At 45.4% G+C, this 15034-nt stretch overlaps 1 long non-coding RNA gene across 2 annotated transcripts; it reads left to right on the top strand.

Annotated features, from left to right (window-relative positions):
• The first annotated feature begins 330 nt into the window (after positions 1-330).
• On the top strand, positions 331-13269 carry LOC146760003 (uncharacterized). Of its 2 annotated transcripts, none has more exons than XR_014948941.1 (4): positions 331-450; positions 1551-1618; positions 4263-4398; positions 12911-13269. It is a non-coding gene; the product is annotated as an uncharacterized LOC146760003 (long non-coding RNA). The 2 variants fall into 2 exon arrangements; XR_014948940.1 differs by lacking the exon at positions 331-450 and adding an exon at positions 540-855.
• The last annotated feature ends 1765 nt before the right edge of the window (positions 13270-15034 follow it).

Below are 15034 nucleotides of genomic sequence, written 5' to 3'. Positions count from 1 at the left end.
CAAACTGAGCATCAATCAGCCACTCATCTGATGGCGTGGTGAGTCCCTGTGCCCTTCCCTTCCTTTCCTCTGTCCTAAATGCAAGGACAGCAGAGAAGCCCTGTAAGCAGCAGCAGCTCCTGGATGCTGCCATGGTTCAGAGCTCCCTGTAGCTCTGCAGATGTGGCATCCTTCCTCTCTTGTAAGAGCCAGAGAGTTCCCAGCAGGACTTCACCTGTGTGGATGGCTGCTGGTAGTGAGAAGGGCTGTGAGGTTTTGACACTTGAGATGGGGGGAGCAGCCCAAATCCTCCCTTCATCCTTGTCACTCAGGATCCACCAAGAAAGGGAAGAAGGGAGGGAGCTGCCCCTCCTGGTAGGAAACGGAACAAAGGTCCACAAGAGATCTTCAAGTCCCTGCACGGGGGAGCTCTAACGGGGATGTGCGATGCGGAGGTGCCAGAGGCAGCAGGTACCAGGAGTGGGGGAGATCCTGCCTCTTTCCCCACAGACCAGCTGAGCGTGCAGCTTTGACCTGGGTTAAAGTGGAGAAGGAAACGTAGTGTGGATTGGGGAAGTCGAGGACGTCCCAGTGGCTGGGATGGGGAGGCTGTTTGGAGGGCTGAGCTCTCCCGCATGTACTAACACTGAGATCTGCTCCCTACTGGGAGGAGGACTGCTGCAAACCGCTCTGGGTGGAATGTGGGACATCTGAGCTTTGGGAAAGGCCCTCCCATGATCGTGTTTGCATCCCCACATCCTCTTGGGTATGGACAAGAGACCTCCAACTCCTTCAGGCTCTCACTGATCCTCGCTGGAGTCCCCACATAGGCATGAAGGAAACAAATCACAGGCAGTGCCGAGCTGGGCTGGAAGGGTATGTGTGTGTGCTGGGGCAGGGGGCTCGGGGGTACCTCTGTTCCTAGAGGTGGGTTCTGGTCAGATCAACGGTGCTTCCCTCGGGGGAAGCGGAGCCGTCAAAATGTCACAGTGCCCGAGCAAGTGAGTCTTGGAGGGTGCCTGAAATAGAGAGAAAAGTGTGCAGAGTATTGCTGCTCTCCCTGCCGCTGCGCCTGTGTGCCTCCGGGAAGTTCAGTAGCAGAGCTGGGATGTGCTCGGCTGGGTGCGGGGCAGAGCAGCCCCCGGTGTACGGAGCCGGTCCGAACCAGCGAGGAAAGAAGAGAAAGGAAAGGACTGGAAGGCAGACAGCCCCCGGGCTCCGCTCGGCCCTGCCCCGGCTGAGGTGTGGGTCTGCCCTCCGCTCCCGCTGCGGCTCTCAGGCTCGGGCTGAGCGCTCGACATTGGGTTTCACGCGAGTCCCGGAACCGCTGCGCCCCGTGGGTGCCACAAACCGAACATCCTCGACGTCCGAGCGCACAGCGGGGCACTGCGCTCTCCTCCATCCGAAAGGCGCTCGGTTATCGAGCTCGGTCATCCCACGCCGCCTCCCCTCTGCTGTTGCATTGCGCAAAGACCGTCGGAAGACCGAGGAAATAGCGGTTTTACGGGAAGGGGGAGAGGGGGGAAAGGAAAACATGTATTTCAGTGGGTGTTTTTGGTTTTGCTTTTTAGAAACGAGCCTTGACGCCGCCCGCTCGGAGAGATAAACGCGGATCTCGCAAAATCATCCCTCGATGAAGGTAAAATTCGACCGGCCGCTCCGGGCACAGACGTTGGAGCAGCCGGGGGGTCCCAGCGGCCATCAGCTCGCTGCCAAACCCGCTGGCTCTCAGCGCTCGCTGCTCCCGCACCGCCCGGCCCGGCCCCCGCAGCGCTCCCACGTGCGGTTCCAGCGGTACAGAGCGGCTTGGAGAACCGCTCCGGGGTTGTATTTCTTGTCAGACTGCAGCGACTTAAAGCCGTATTTCTCTTTTCTTGCGTTTTCCTCCTTTCCCGCTTTATATTTTTGTTTTTTTCTCTTTTCCCTCTTCTTTTCCTGACGTAAAAATATGCCTTATACTCTTATTTAATGGGATATAGGATAAAAGATAGAGGCAAGGCGATGCACGCCGTGTGTCCTCTCTTTCCCGGCTGCCCCCGAGCCGAACGCAGCCCGAGCCCGCGGCTTTCCACGGCTCTGGAATCGGGCTGGAAGGAAGCGGGGAGCCCAACACCCCCATCCCGCTCCATTCCGGGGCGGCACACGGGGAGAAAGGGAAAAAGAAAGAAGTAAAAAAAAAGGGCTTGTTTCTCTATTTCATCCTGAGCAGATTCTCCCTCAGCTCCCCTCACGGTCAGGTTGGAGTGAGGGGCTTCGTGGGGCGCGGGAGGACTCGCGTGGGATGGAACGAAAGGAGCGCGGACGGAAAGCGGGCGGAACGCGCGTGGGGTGGGACGTGGAGAGGGGCGGCCCGTGGGGAGGGCCCGGCTCTGACCGCCCCGCCCCGCAGCACCGCGGAGCCCACGGGATCCGTGCTGGGGATCGGCCGGGATGAGGCGCGGGGAGCGGATCGAGCCCGAGTGGGAAGGGAGGAGGAGACGCGGGGAGCGGGGCCGGCTGTGCGGCCGGGCCGGGCTGGCGGGGCTGCTCCGGGGGCGGGCAGAGCGCCGGGACACTGATGGGGACGGCGTTGGGGCGGCCGCTCCTTGCCCGACGGCAGCGGCACGGCGGGGCGAGCAGCGCGTTTGCGTCCCCATCTCTATCCCCCTTTTCTTTTTTTTTCTTCCTTCTTTCTCTCTCTTTTCTTCTTAATAGATTTCCTCCCCACTTAGTTCTAATTTGCCACATGTTAAAACAAAGCTGGGAACAATAAACATCCAGCACTGTTTTCCCAACGATTTTCGCAACGAAACGCTTTCTTAAAGGAAAGCCCCAAACCTTTGGCTGCTGGCTGTGCAGCGGGACCCGGGCAGGGATGGGGAAGGACCAGAGCAGGGCTGCAGCGGGGCGCGGGCACGGACACTCATGGCAGCACGGAGCGGGCAGTGTGAGCTGCTGGGCTATGCAGGAAGTGTGAAAGCATTCTCCAAAATAAAATAAAATAGAATAAAATAAAAGAAGGAAATTGTAGAAACTACAACCTTTTCCTGCCTTCCAAAGACTGTTAATGGCATTTTCCATACGCGCTGTATTTAACATACCAACCAGAAAGTGCCTTCTGAGTGGGACGGCCCCTTGCTCGTTCTGGTTGTGCCATCCTAATTCTGCCTTATCAGTTCCCCAAAACCAGACTGAATAACTGAACCGATTTGTGCCTGTTTTGCTTTTCCCACTGTAGATGAGGTGAACCTGTTGTGTAGTTATTTCTAAAACGCTGGACAGCTCACCTGTTAAGCCACGAGCATAGGAAAACAGAAGTGAATTCTCTATTTAATAGTGCAACTAATCCATTTTGAGCGGGTAATGGATATCAGTGTCAACAGGTACACAGCGAGAGCCAAGTGCTCCGTGCTCAATGGAAGACACTCCTTCTGAATGAGGATTATGTGCAAAATGTAACTTGGCAAAAGGATCCAAATTAAATTCGTGCTTCAGTTCATTCAGATTAATTTTCCTGATTGCTCTCACCCGCCAGACAACCAAATCCTTGTTTATAGCTGCTCCTTTCCTTTGATTCAGTTGATACAAATCCCTTCTCCTGGGGAGTGTTGCAAGGTGCATACGTTAAAGATTGTGATTCACTCCGGCAGTAATTAGAGTTATATAAATACCTGAGATAGATTTTTATATCACTGCTATTACTACAAACATTATTTGGAGATATTGGATCCACCCACCGACTGCTTCCAGCGTTTTTTCACTAATATGCCAAGAGCAACATTCCAGCTAATCACCTTAATGGAAATTAGAGAGGAAAATGGTCTATTAGGCCGTCTAATCTATCCTCACTCAGAAGAATTTTCTTACATTTTTCTGTCCAGCTTGAAATTTAAAAACAATCCATGAGAATTACCCTGCAGACTTGAGAGGCTGTTATACCCCCAAAGCTCAGAAAAGAGGCAATGTTAATAAGGGTTGCTAAAAATGTTTTCTGATGGTCAACCGCATATTCGTCCTCTTGGTTTGATTTTAACCCGTAGCTTTATGATGCACATCCCTCTGACAGCTTAAACATGTGTTCTCTGCTCTCCATCCGTACACCTGTCAGCACGACCCTACCAGGTTCTTAATGCCTTTTTTGTGTTCCCATACAGAAGGTTAACAGAGAAGTGCAGGTTCAGGGCCTCGCTCTATACAGGAACATGACTGCTTAATTATGTCCAAATTCTTACTTCTTTTTTTTTTTTCCCCCTTTCTCTTCCCATTTGGCACACTGATGACAAGCAGTGTAATCTTTCTTGCAGATTTTTTTCTCTAAAGTGATGGGAGAAGTTGGAATTTTCTTTGGCATTCAATGCTGTTTATCAGACCTTCACACTGGGCAGGTGTACCCATCACAGAACAAACAGTGTGGCAGCACATGAGAGCACTCTGGAACAGGTGAGTGCATTTCATGTCACATTCTCGGTGTGATTTTACCCCTGTCTAAGGGATGATGCCATTCACCCTTTCCTGGCAGTGCTCCTGCCCTGGGCAGCTCCTGTCCCCTTCTCCATCCTCACCACAACCACCTCTAATGCACAGAGGAGCCCTGGGGTGGGGTGATGTAGACTGTCCTCACCTTCTGTTGGTGGTCAGAGGGTTGTGCAAATTTAGACTCAACCAAAGCTGTCCATTAGGAGTCCTCCTGCCTCCACAATCCTTGCTCTGTATAGGATAGGTGCAGTTCCCCTCCAGGCTGAGCTGGATGCAGCCCAGGAATTGCCCAGGAAACAATAAAACAAATGTAAGACAAAGCTTTCATTTACACCACTTTATTTCTGTAACAGTTAGAGAAACTGGGAAGGACCATTGTTAAAGATCACTATTTCCTGCACTGCAATAAAATGTCTCATCTTCCCTGATGCTTGTTTATTTTATAAATGTCTCTGCTTTGGCTTTCATATTTAGCTACCAGCAGGACACCATTATTCCCTGACAACATTCTGTTCCTTCTCCATTGTCATTACTGCCAAAGCGATGCTATATTGCTGTGTCTGGCCAGGATGGTGGGGCTTTCTTACCTTGCTTTTCTCATTGCTTTTCCAAGCTGGACTCCCAAAGAGGCACAGCAGATAGGTGGCAATGCTAAAAAAGCAATGCTTTCTTAAAGTGTTAGCAGTGCTGCGTTTCGCTTTAAAAAGCAAAACAAAACCCACTGTCTTCTATTATGATTTTTCCAAGCACCATGGGAAGAAGCCAGGTTTACACACATGGGCTGTGCCTGCGTTGCAGCCCTGAGGCTGAAGGCACTGAGCAGAGGGTTGGGGGATGCAGTAGGAGATGCTCTGGGATGTGGGCAGCAGCAGAGCCCCACGGGCTGGGAAGCAGTGACCCCAAGGGCAGCACACTAACCCTATACCTATGTGGTGTGATGGGGACCTGCCCATCTGCACCATGGGAGTAGATCCAAGTGCCTGGGTAGCACAGCAAGATTAGCAGTGTAGGGCCTGCTGTAAAGCTCCTTGAAGTCAATGAGAGCATTTCCATTGATTTCAAGGGCTCTGGATTAGACTCTTTAGCATCCACAAATGAAAGATACTGTATTAGAGCAAACTGTTATTATTTAGGGCCACACTGCCCATCTGTTGTGCTACTCTCAGAGCATCACCAGCAGACCAGCAAAACCAGCAGAGCCCCATTACATACTGTTCTGCCTCTCCTTTAAACTGCTGAAATCTAATAACCCACCTAACTCTCATGGCCCTCAGCAGCACACAATACATTCCCTTTCACGTGGCCATGTCTCTCTTCTTTTTTCATGGCAAAATTCCCACGTGGAGGTATCAGGGCTTTCCGACAGCTCTATTTCATTTACAAAATAAGTGGATCGTTATTTTCTTTAAGAACCAAACTTCAACCATAAGTAATTTCTAGAGATGTGTCAAGTGGCTCAGCATAAACGTTAATCTTGATCTATTGGTTTGTTAGATATGTTTACATCCAATCAGTTAGCTCTCCTTAAACAAAAGTGATTTAAAGCCCTTTCTGGAGAGCATGAAAATGATTCCCCTGGCACTCAGGGCCATAATCCAACAAAAGCAGGCTTATCTTTAAGCATATGAGTAGTCCTGCCAAAGTCAATGGGGCTCCAGATGTGTTTAAAGATAAACACACACTTGAGTGCTTCACTGTGTTGGAACTCTGAATGTTTTATTTGCATTTCATTTCCATAGCAGACTTTCATGTATATTGAATTCCATATGCAGCAAGAAGGGATTGTTGCTGGGTGCTGTATTGAAATACAATTTTTAAGAATATGGAAAGAAAATCCTCCAATCAAGCATTTGTCTTTTAATGATTGAAATTAGTTATTTAAACTACGAGACCATATTTGAATTGATTTATTTTGGGCTTGTAGTAGAACTGCTAAGTGATGGCTTGACCTAATAATTGAGCACCTGGTGGGAAGGCAGGGCCAACCCAGGGGAGCTCAGGTGCATGCAATACAATGCACCTGAATGACCAGAAGGGGTGAAGCCAGGATCCACCCCTTCCAATACCTCATTTAAGGGTTGGCAGGGGAGGAGAGAGTGTTTTGCTGAAGATCCCTGCTTACCTTAGGCCTTCTGAAGGTAAGCAGCTTTTTTTTCTTTATTTCTGTGCCCATGGCTGTGGTGTTGGAGCAAGTCCTTGCTTGCTGCAGCCTAGGGTCTTGCTGTTCTGTTGTCGCTGCTGCACTTTCTATTGTGCTATGAGGCTTCAGAACAGAAGTGCTGCAAACACAGAATTGGGTGCCAAAGCCATGCTCTGCTACAGGTTCAGGTCCTACTATGGGCATGTTACCTCATTGCACATCCCCTCACCTCTGCAAACATGAATGTTATCAATGTTCAGTTCACCTCACTGCAGCTACCTATGTATTGCTTGGGCAGTGATTTGGCAACAGGCAAATCTGAAATCTTCTTCTGTGGGTAAAATAAAATGGTGAGATTCCTGATCAGAAAACTCATTGGGCAGAATATGCTTCTTGAGCCATCCTCACATCCTAAGGGTAAAATTAACTTAACAGCAGCTTTATGCAAAACTTTTCTGAGCAGTTCCTAGCATCTCTAAGAATGAGCCCAGTTATGGATGATTGATCAGTAAAGTTGTAACACCAAAATTGTCCCAGTGAGTTCAACTAAACCAGGTGAGCTTTCTAACGCAGACAGTGGTCTGCGTGGCCCTTTCTATGAGCTGCTTTTGAGCTGAGCTGTGTTGTTTGGACATTTGTTAAAGCCGCTTTACAAACACCTTCGGCAGGAGGAGGGCAAGTAGTGCATGTATCACTCTGCTCAAAAGCTCTACAGAATCTGTGGTGTTTTGCCCATCTGGTGCTGAACTCTTTCTGGCAACTCATATTTGCTTTTCCCCTTGGGATTTCTTGGTGAAGAAACCTGCTGGCTTCTTTTCAACCTTGAAGTTCAGTTTTTCTGCTGTTCTATGCTACTGTGAAGTCATCTGTCCTTTCCTTCTAAATCAGCCCCACTCCAAACAGCCCTGTGAAGCTCAGTTTATTATCCTATTTCTCCATAAAGCATTTTTGACTCTTCATATGTTATGCTCTCTATAAAAATAAAACACATTGTGCTGTTTTAATAGCGTAATTCATGAACAGTTATGGCCTCATTCTCTTTCATTCCAAGTGCATAATTCCTGCTGATGGCAGTAGGAGCTCTGCCAACACAAAGGTGAATTAGTTCCTGTGATAAAGGCAAACGGTTAGACACTGGAAGATCCAGTTCTATTCTTCATTAGGGTGAAATGAAGGTGTAACACACACAAAGATAGAACTGTGACAAAATTGCATGGAAAGGCTTTGTATGAATCAGGCAGTAGGTCACTAGCTCCCAATTCCCTAGGAATTGACCCTAATCTGGCAGGAGCCTAAATCAAGAGTAATTTTAATAATGCAAGTAGCACTGGATCTCGGTGGCAGAACTTCAGCTGGGTCACAGAGTCGTAGTATTACAGAATCATTTGAGTCAGAATGAGACTTTAAAAGTTATCTGGACAAACCCTTTCACAATGGCGTCCTCAAAGCTGCGCTCTGCTGGGCTGGAGGAGGCTGCGGGGGTTGGAATTTGGCTTCCCATGCAGGTACGTGGGGAGTATTTCAAGAGTATGCCTTTGGAAACAAGCCAAGAAATACTTATTCTTCACAACCAGATACCACATCTTTATGTCATGTGTGCCTTCCTGAAAGGTAGAGAGTGGGTAGCATCATTTCCACACCTTAGAGCTCAACAGTGTACCTTGGCAGGCATTCAGCATCCCTGTTTTCTGAATGTTTTTCACTTTTCTTGGTGAGTGGTCTTAGATTTAGAGCATGGCTCTGAAGACATCATTCTGTCCCTCTGACACCATTGACGAAGCATAACATTTTTTGTACTTCTCTTGTACAAAACCAAAATGCAATTTAATACAATACAATGATATAACAAAAATAAAACTTTCTTCCATCTATAAACAAAAAATAAACCTTATTTCTTTTTTCTTTTTCTTTTTCTTTTTTTTTTTTTTTTTTTTTTTTTATCCAATTGGTCTTGTCCTGATTGCAAGCACAGTCTCTGAGTGTTTGCCAGTGCTACAGACTTCAGGCTTTGCTTTACAAACAAAATGTGTTGAGCCATCCTCCAAGGTTTGGGCAAAGTACCAGCAGAAAACAGCCCATGTTCTCAGCCTCACGGTGTATGGATACTTCTTGTACCTTCCTACCTCCGCAGCCCCAACTGAGCACAGAAAGTAATGGAGAAACCTTCTTCAGAGAGGAACAAACCCAAACTTAATTGCAATGCACATCCCTCACCTGTAAGTATCTCCTTTGGGTGACGGATTTCCAGCTAGGAATGAGAGATTCAATCACACTTATTGCTGTGTTCAGCCCTGTGTAATGAGATAATCCTAACAATGTCCAATTCACTTTAAAATCAAGCCAGGGTACCTTCTTCCATAACCTTCTGTAGCAGCAGCTCTCACAGGTGATCAAAAGTGTCTGGGCATTTTCTTTTCATTCTAAATTTGTCACTTTTTAATTTAACTTGATGCTTGTTCTCGTATTATGTGATAAAATGAAGGTCTGATGCTGGTTCTTGAGAATTTTGAGTTCCGCAATCAGCTCCACTTTAATCTTCTTCTCAGCAAAATAATTCCAGGCTGTGCCATCTCTCATATATTAATCCTATCAGCTCTGTAATTATTTTCATTATCATTTCTCGAGCATTTTTGGACTCTTCTCTCAGGAGATGTAGCAAAGGATAAAAATATGAATGCAGAATTAATGGGGATCTGCGGCATAATCTTGTGTTATCCTGATGGTTTTGGCATCCTTCTCTGTTTTTGTTTAATAAATGTAAACAATCCCTTTATATTTTTAAGTTGCTGCTACAGATGGAGCAACATCAGGTGCTGGTGACTCTTATTGCAGGTTCTTTTCCCTCAGAGGTGCCTGAAAATTCAGGGCTTTTCAGATCACTGGAGCTATATAGCTAATATAGCTAATCACTAATGATTTGCATTACGTTGTGTTTAGCCATGTTCAGAGCTGTCTGCCATTGTGATGCTCAGCTTCCCACTGTGTTTAAATTTATTAAGCAATGTATCCTTCAGAAACCCATGCACAGTCTCCTACAGGTCCTTAAAAAACAAATGGTGGTGATATTTTGGTTATGTTTTCCATCATTTTCCTTGACATAGTGTTGTTAGGAACTTTGCTGAAGCATTCCTTTGGGCACCCATCTTCAGGTAACAAAAACCTTCCAGTGTTCAAGCATTCAAGATCCAGTCTAAAAACTCTCTGTAAATGTTGTCACATCTTTCTTTATGATATGAATTAACATTCAGGGTCTATAGCTTGGGGATTCCCATTTAAGCTTGCAGCTCAGTGTTATAGTTGGATATGACTGAAGCATTCAGACAGGCAAATCCTCTAAAACTTTTAATGTTGTTTATGGTTTATTCTCATGGCTTCTACTGAAATTTACTGCTTTCATACAGGAGAAATAATGATAGATCAAAGCCAGTAATAAAACACCAAAATATGTAATCTCAAGATCTCCACCGAGTCTACTGGATGCTGTACCGCAGCATCAGGATGATGGCAGAGTTATTTCACTCCATAGTGGGGAGACAGCATCTGAAACTCCTCTAGCTGTGAGATGGTGCCTGTGGATCAGGCTCTGCCCAGCAAGGCTGTGCTGCCCAGCCTTTCCCAGTGGCAGGAGGTTGGGACTGTATGATCCTTAAAGTCACTTCCAACCACTGCCATTCAGTGCTTCTCCTGGAGATCGCAATGACAGGTCTTTGTGTTGCCTCTGACCTGAATGAACCATTCAAAAGGAAAGAACTGAGCGGTTTTAACTCAGAAAAGGCCTTTTTATTTTAAATTTATTTATTTTTATTGTTTTTGCTTTTGATGTAGAATAAATCTTCATGATTTAAAATTGAAATGCTGAAAAGAGTACATGCTGGATCTGCTCCCCTGACCGTGTCACCTTAGCAAACTTCTCCTCGTGAGCTGTTTAAACCTTCGAGCTTGCTTGTATTTGCTATGGGAATGAATAGGATTGCAGGAGCTTTAGCACGCAGCAGAGGCTCGTGGGCTAGCAGCTTTTGAGGTTATACCCATGAGTGCTCGAGCAGAGCTGGTGCAGCTAATTCCTCTGTCTGCAGAGGGTGAAGTGAAGGCAGAGGGAGGCTGAGCGTTCAGTGCTGATGGTCACAGAGGGAGCCAGAGACACGGCCGAGGCTGAATCTAAAGACTCTCAATGTGCTGTCAGAGAACAAACAGTATTTCCTCTTAATTCGCCGTTTTCCCTCATGAAAAGAATCATGTCTCATGGTTTTCTCTCCCCATTGTTCCTATGACTCACATAAGCCACGGGCATGATACAGGCAATGAAGCTTTGCATTAATCTACTGTCCAGATTGATAACTCTAAGGAGCAGCTCATAATGACCAAAATGTGATTAATCATGATACACGTGTGATACCCATGCTCATTATTACTGGCCTCCAGAACAGCACTGCTGATTCCTGCCAATACGCTCAGTTCTGTATCTGGAAGAGACAATACTGTAATTACTGCCAAAGTATGCAAGAAAATTAAGCAGCAGCTCAGTCTGCATTCTGCATCAGGCTACTGAGGAGGAGTATAGGAAAGCATGGGAATCAACAGCTACAAGGAATGGCAAATATTTTCTGTGTATACTTTAAATAGATGTTATTTGACAGCCATTTAGCTTGAACTGTTGCCCTGCAGAATTCTTTCTGGAGGAGGAAAGTGCAGGGCATGGTGAACACAGCTGAAAGAAAAGGAGCTGATGAAGCATATTTGGAAAAGGATCTGTCCCTTTATGATATTAACATGTTTTTCTGCAGAGGTTTCCTATGTACGATGTTTCCTACCTGTAAGATGAATTGTCTTTGTCTCGCTGTTAGAGCACTTGTGCACTTGTGTCAATAACTTCACACAGAACACACCAAGAGGTAGCTTTTATATAATATGATCCATGTGCCTGTGGTCAACACAGTAGTGTGTGTGTATGTGGAAATTCACATTTCCTCCCTAATAGTGACTAATGCCAGAGGGCAACAGCAATTCATTTTGCCATGCACTGTGTCAGGGATGCGCCCCAAGCTCATGGTGACCAGAATCCCTATGAGAGAAAAACTTTTTGGTGAATCTCCTGCTTTGTGAGAATTGTTGTCTTCTCAGCTGATAGACAGAAACATCCTGACTCAGGGAAACACAATAATGAGGGATTTGGGTTTCACCTTTCATTTGCCTTTTGCAGTGCCTGGGAATTGGAAGTGTAGGAGCAAGTCCTTGGCCCTTCTACACCATGTAACTCTACCATATTCTATGTTTGTTAGAAGCAACCTGAAGGGTATTCAGGGCCTGAGATTCCAGTTTAGGAAGCTACAGCAATGATGGGCATCTTTCCTACTCGCTGTTGGAAAGACAGTGACGACAACAACAGAAATCATGTCAGTCAGTGAGAAATGAAGTTATTCTTTTCTGCATCAGAATACTCTGCAAGCTGATGAGCTGTGTATGGAAAGCATCACAAAGTACAGACAGGGAGTACACATGCAGTGTGCTAAGGCATTTTTAAGCAATATTTAAGAAGAAAAGAGGTAGCCCCTAATCTGCTTATCCAGCGGTGCGTGGGTAAGAGTGCTGACGCTGAGGAGATCCCTGGAGCTATGGCAGTAAGAAGGGAAAGCAGAGAACCTCATTCCAGGTCATGAAAGAACATAATATTCAGGAGTGTTTTATGTAAGTCTACCAGGGGGTGAAGAACGGACAAAAATAGGGAAATGGGGTTGTAGAGTCTGTTAGAAGACTGTTATACTGCAGAAAAAGTTGACTTTAGGGACGGTCGTACTGTGCATTTCCTGCATGTATTGTTTGTAATGCGTGAAAACAAGTTTAACTCATTTGGTGGGAAAGTTCTTACAGAAAGGGGTTGGTACCACAGTTGTTAAGATAACTCTGTGTACAGAGCAAAATTTCCCTGGCCTTCACTGGGCCAAATTTGGATCAGACTTTCCTTGTGAATTAAAAATGTATCACATAAATACAGCATTGATTCTGCAGATATTCTGCTTCAAACCAACTAACTGAATTCAGACACTCCGTTTTTATTATTATGACAAATATCTCCACATTAGCATAAGGAAAACCAAGGGGTGAAATGCCAGGCGTGCTCCCACACATCTAAACAAACAGGATCACTCTCTGCCTTTCGCAGACCTTCTGTGTGAATCATTATGCCTATTCTGCCTAAAAAATTATAACTGATGCAAAAAAACACCCCAGTGCCTGCAAGAGAACTTTGTTTTATTTAGCATGAAATAAATGTATTCAGCAAGGACTGCTTTGCCTATGCACACATATGCTATATCTGTATTTACATTCCTTACTCAGCAAAGCTGCTACCTGCTAAACCCAAATCTATACTTTGGCCATGTGAGAGTGCTCCGCTCATCAGCTCCACTTGTTGCACCTCTCCTGGGATGGCCAAATCTCTCTCAAATGTGCAGTTTTATGAGCGTCCCTCGGCACGACAGGCATCACACAGCACTGCAAATTCATGGAGGAAACGAACTCACTCCATCCTCTCTCTGGATCTGCATGGAGCCTCGCACAATGGGGCTGTGATTTATTTGGGGCCTCTGGGTATGACTGCCATACAAGTAGTAACTAATGACAACAGACCACCAGAGATTGCCGAGATTCATTTGCTGTAAGGAAAAATAAAGCTGGTCCATAGCATGGACGTTGCACATCTGGTTGTATGCATAAACATGGCTGATTAAGATCACGGGGGCACATCCTCAAAGGCGAGCTGGGTTTACAGACAACAACAACAACAAGAAATTATTTTGTTATATGGGGGAAAACAACCAAGGTTTAAGATCTCCACTAGAGATCAACTCTCTGAAATATGGCTGCGAACTGCCCATTTCCTTCCTTCTTTTCTCTTTCCTGCTTTCTTCCTTTCTTCTTCTCCTTTTTCTTTTCCTTTTTTTCTGTTCTCTTTTTTCCCTTTTTCTCTTTTTTTCTTTTCCATTTTTTCCTTTTCCCCTCACTTTCTCTCTTTTTTTCCCCTAATTTCTTCTCCTTTCCCTATCCCTTTCCTCCTTTTTCTTTTATTTTTGTTTCCATTCTCATCTTTCTCCCCCCCCCCTTTTTTTACATTTTCTTTCCTTTCTTTTTCCCCTTTACTTTTTCCTTTTTTTCCTCCCCCCATTTTCTTTCCCATTATGTTTTTCTTTATCTTTCTTTTTCTTATTGTCTTTCCCTCTTCTATCCTATTTCCTATTTTTTCCTTCTTTTTTCTTTTTTATATTTCTTTTTTCTTTTTTTCTTTCTTTTTCTTTTTTTCTTTCTTTTCCTTTTTCTTTTTTTCTTTCTTTTTCTTTTTTCTTCCTTTTTCTTTCTTTTTTCTTTCTTTTTCTTTTTTTCTTCCTTTTTCTTTTTCTTTTTCTTTTTCTTTTTCTTTTTCTTTTTCTTTTTCTTTTTCTCTTTTTCTTTTTCTTTTTCTTTTTCTTTTTCTTTTTCTTTTTCTTTTTCTTTTTCTTTTTCTTTTTCTTTTTCTTTTTCTTTTTCTTTTTCCTTTTCCTTTTCCTTTTCTTTTTCCTTTTCTTTTTCCTTTTCTTTTTCTTTTTCTTTTTCTTTTTCTTTTTCTTTTTCCTTTTCCTTTTCCTTTTCTTTTTCCTTTTCTTTTTCCTTTTCTTTTTCTTTTTCTTTTTCTTTTTCTTTTTCTTTTTCTTTTTCTTTTTCTTTTTCTTTTTCTTTTTCTTTTTCTTTTTCTTTTTCTTCTTCTTTTTCTTCTTCTTTTTCTTCTTCTTTTTCTTCTTCTTTTTCTTTTTCTTTTTTTTTCCTTTTTTCTTTTTCCTCTCCCCTTCTCCCTTTCTTTATCCTGCGTCTCCCCCTCCTTCATTCTGCTTTTTCCCCTCCCTCTCTCCCTCCCCCCCCTCCCGTACCCCCCACCCGCGGCCCCTATTCCGGACGGTCCCTCCCAGGGCCGGACCCCGCCTCAGCTCTCACACCGCGGAGCCGTGCGGGAGGCCGGGGGGTCTCCAGGTGGGTGAGACGTGCCCGGGGGGTGACACGTCGGTGGCTGACATGGCGGGGGGTGGCAGCCCGGGGCTGAGGCAGGAGCCGCCCGCCCGGTGCTCGGCGTTTGTGTGGAAAATTCTCAGGGAAAATTCTTTCTCTCTCTCTCAGGCCCCCAAACGCTTTGTGAATGGGGCAGTGCAACATGTGGCCTTTCACCTCGCCCGAGAACCACTGCCAGACAGCCACACTCGGAGAATTGTTTGTTAATAGTCCAATTAGATAATTGCCATCTTTCACTCCTTTCGTTCTACGTTTCCCATAAAGGAATGAATAAGGAGAGCAGCATGAAGAGGGCTTCTGCCCCGCAAGGTGACAAGAAGAGCTGGAGCATGCTCTTTGCACAAGGCCATTTGCTTGAATTGAATCATTGTCGCCTAATCAATGGTCTTATTGGATTACGGGCTGTTGCGGTTCTCAGAGATATTG

This window comes from Coturnix japonica, chromosome 8, assembly GCF_054131305.1.
Source record: "Coturnix japonica strain WE chromosome 8, WE-NBRP24, whole genome shotgun sequence".
In the NCBI taxonomy this organism is placed as follows: Eukaryota; Metazoa; Chordata; class Aves; order Galliformes; family Phasianidae; genus Coturnix; species Coturnix japonica.
Note: the sequence above shows the minus strand (reverse complement) of the source record. Positions and strands in the feature narration are given on the sequence as shown.